This window comes from Rana temporaria, chromosome 1, assembly GCF_905171775.1.
Source record: "Rana temporaria chromosome 1, aRanTem1.1, whole genome shotgun sequence".
Classification (NCBI taxonomy): Eukaryota; Metazoa; Chordata; class Amphibia; order Anura; family Ranidae; genus Rana; species Rana temporaria.
In genome coordinates this window covers 386,267,351-386,271,593 of record NC_053489.1, presented here as the reverse complement: position 1 = coordinate 386,271,593, position 4,243 = coordinate 386,267,351, and positions in this window count along the sequence as shown.

The following is a 4,243-nucleotide window of genomic DNA, read 5'->3' as shown; positions in this document are numbered from 1 at the left end:
TATATTTTTTATTTTTTCTTCCACAGCTTCCGTCCACACCACAGGAGTGGCAGTCTGTGGCTTTGGACTTCCAGACCCGTTGGAACTTCCCCAACTGCTGGGGAGCCATCGACGGGAAGCACGTCCGCATCGTGCCTCCACCCCGTTCTGGTTCCGAGTTCTTCAATTATAAGGGGATCAACAGTATTGTGCTGATGGCGGTGGTGTCCGCACAGTATGAATTCCTTATTGTGGATGTCGGGATGAACGGACGGATATCGGATGGGGGAGCCTTCAGGCAGACGGAGTTCGCGCTTCGCCTTCGGGATGAGGATCTGTCATTGCCACCGGATGACCAGAATGTTGAAGGCCTGCGGTTTGTCTTTTTGGCAGATGAAGCGTTCGCCCTGGGACCCCATCTTCTGAGGCCATTCCCTCAGCGCACCCTCACCCCAGAGAGGAGGGTGTTTAATTTCCGGCTTGGCCGAGCCCGGAGAGTGGTGGAGAACACTTTTGGCATCATGGCCAGCCGGTTCCGCCTTTTTCTCACTTCTCTCCACATGGCGGAATATAAGTGGAATGTGATAATTTTTGCATGCTGCATCCTGCATAATTATTTACGGAGACAATCTCCCACATATCTTGCCCCGGTTGGGCCCGAGGCACAACTTTTGACCCCTGCAGAAACTTTGCCGGGCCTTGAACCTGGCCACACAGGACTGCCCCCCCAGAGTGCCCGTGAAGTCAGGGACAACTATATGGACTATTTAATGGTTAGGGGGGCCATACCATCCCAAGGCAATTTGCCGTAATTTATTTTTCCGAAAAAATAAAACACAATTTGTTTGAAAAACTTGTTATGTCTCGCTTGTGTTGCTTGTAGGTGTTTACTAATTGTAACTATTGTTCTACATGTAGTGTCAAGTGTATTTACCTTATCAACTATCAAACATTTCCCAGGTGACCCCAAAACAAAACACATATAAACTTAGACGTTTTTTAATAAAAACCACACACACTTTTTTAAGTTCCAAATCTCTTTATTTTTTCACAGAATTATATATTTTTTTTTTATTATTCCAAAATACACAAATCTTGTTTTTTTGTTTTTTTTATTCCAAAATACACAAATCTTTTTTTTATTTATTTATTTATTTTATATTTATTGCAAAATACACAAATCTTTTTTTTTTGTTTTTTTTGTGTTTTTTTTATTCCAAAATACACAAATCTGTTTTTTTTTTATTTTTTTATTCCAAAATACACAAATCTTTTTTTTTTATTTTTTTTTTATTCCAAAATACACAAATCTGTTTTTTGTATTTTTTTGTTATTTTTTTTTATTGGAAAATACACAAATCTTTTTTTTTAAATCTTGTTGATATTTTTTTTTTTTTTTTAATATTATTTTTTTTGGCATTCAGACTCTCCCCAAAACATCAATTACATTTTTCATTTGATTTTCAACCCTCCTTGTTCGTTTTATGATTTCTCGGCTGGCCAGATTAATTTCCTCCACCTCTTCTCTGCAGGCCCATATTTCTGACATCACCATCTGGGCAGTCTGCCTGTCCAAGCCACCACCTGCTCCTGAAATGTGGGACAAAACCATTTATTAAAATTAGGCAGGCCTATATCTAGATTACCTGAAGCTGTGTTAGATGATACCTTACCGGATGTGGTGGCAGCCTCATCCTGATCCTGCGGGGGTGGTCCTTGGATAGCATCCTGTCTCTCTGCTTCATGTCGCCCTACAAGAATGAAGAAAAGGTGTTTCAAACATTTAAAAAGATTATAGGCCTGAAAGAGGAATAAGAATCATTGTTAAAATAATTTCTGGGACTATTGTTGGTTTTTACAACCCCTCTAAGCAGGACACAGGATTGTAGGCATTGCCAAAGATGAAGATAATCGTTGGACATTTGTTTTGTTTTTTTCTACATGGAAGCCAACCAAGTATCCACTGGATGACCTCACCTCTGTGTTAACCCCTAAATAGTTACGTTTTTGTGGCCAACAATTGTGCTACTGAGTCCGCATGTGTCCCCAACTGCTGAGCAGACTATCCTTTTCCTGTCTATTCTCTTAATTTGGAGTGTTAAAAACACATCTACATTAATTCCACAATGGATCTCACCCCAAAAAATAAGATGTCACAAATTTCATGTTTGTGGGCACAATCTTTGGTCGTACGAGTCGTCGTTCTGTGAATGAGAGACGACTTTCACGACAAATAGTTGGGCCCACAAACATGAAATACATACAGTACAACCTTAAAGAAAAAGCACATGGCGCAAATAGCAAACACAAGACAGGATTACACATAACAATTACTTACTTTTTCTAATTTCTCTTCGTATTCTTTTCATTGTCTCTTTTTCACGCAGCTTCAGGTCCGACCAGCGCTTTCTGAGCTGCTCCCGAGACCTTCTGATCCCAAACTTCCTGAAGATCCGCCTTTCCACTTTGCTCATAATCAGGCCCTTCAATTTGTTAGGGTGTTCATATGGTCCTTGTTTCCCGTCATAATCCTCTTCCCGGAGGATCTGCACCATCTCCACCATTTCTAAAAAGCTCATATTGCTCGCTTTATAGGTCCTTCTGGATGGGCCAGCGGATCTCTGGGCTCTCTCCTGTGCTGGCATGTTGGGGAGCTGGGGGGATGCTGCCATCTTGTCGATGTGGGTCAAAGGAGAGAGAAGGGGCGGGGAAAAGACTACAAAGAACATCAGGGGTGTGGAAACGGGCGGAGCGTCACGCATGCGCGTGTATAAAGGGATACCCCGTGAGTGAAGGCGGCGTTCACAATCTTTAGAATATCGTGTCATACGACGGTACGTAAGTTTTTTTGTAAGGTTTGAGTTTGTCGCCTAGATATGGTGTTAACCTAGCAGAAAGAAGCAATAAACATAACATTAGATTTAAGTCAGCCAAGATCTGACATGGAAATGGCCCTTTCTAGTGCGGTGCTGTACGTAACCGCAGTTTGCTCGAGCATTTTGACAAAACTATGTTGTGTGGGCAATGTCGTTATTTGTCCATGAAAGGTGTCATTTTTTGCATGATGAATCTGGTCGTTTGAATTCATGAGTAAACTTGAGCCTAATGCTTTTCTAACGTGACCGAGTATCAAACTCCTGCTCAGATAATTCCTTCTTGTCGATTGCGCGACAAAAGAAAAGGGGTGGGGGGAAACATCGAATTCTTTAAGCATGGGCGGACGACGTGTGCGGAGTGTATATAATGCTCCAACACACGTGGCGTCCATCCGACCGGGGTGCGGAAGAAAGACGTTTGAACGACAAGCGTGTAGGTATGCTTTGAACTTGGGACAGCAGTGGCCTATTCAGGAAAGACAGACATTTAAGGGCTAGCTGGTGATAAAGAGTACTTGACTTTAGAGACTGTGGATTGACATTATTTATTTCTCCTTGGTTTTGGACAGGAAAAGATGAACCAGTTCAACAAACCCGATTTTTTGGAAATCTTTATAGACAGGTGGAGAGAACTGCCAGTTCTGTGGGCCACCAAAGACCCGATATCCCGGAATAGGGAGTTGCGGAAAGCAGCACTGGAGAGCCTGCTCCCACTTGTGCGCAGACAGGTGGGGCGTGATGTGACTACTGAGCAGTTGGAGGTCAAAATTGGGACATTGAGAGGCACCTACAGGAAGGCACGCAACAAGGTCTTGAATTCGATGAGGTCTGGAGCTGGAGCAGGGCAGGTATATGTACCCACGTTGTGGTACTATAGCAGACTGAGCTTCCTGGATGAACACCTGGAGGTAAGGGAGTCACTTTCAAGCCTTCCCCCCAGAAGAAACAGAAGGTCCAGACTTCCCTCCAGCCTTCCCTCCAGCCAACCTGCTGCTCACTCTGCAGATGAGCCCTCTCAGCAGCCTTCCATCCTGGAGGAAGATCCTGATTTGCCAGGCTGGAGCCAAGTATAGTACTTTCAATGTGCAAATGTGTGGTGTTTAAATGTTGGAAAATAGATGTTAAGATGTTAAAGCCAAAAAAAAGGTAGAGAGAAATGTGTTATACATATCATTAGTCAGTATTGGCCAGTAATGTTTTTTTTCAGATTAAATAAAAAACAGGGGTCAGAATGATTGGCTTAGCAAATTCGTGAAAAACAGTTGGCAACAGTCATGAGCTAAAAATTGTGTGTTATTTTTGAACACAAAAGTAAAACTGTACCTTTTTTAACTACACAGGAGGAGACCAGCCAGCAGGAGGTTCAGGAAAATGCCAGGCAGGAGGAG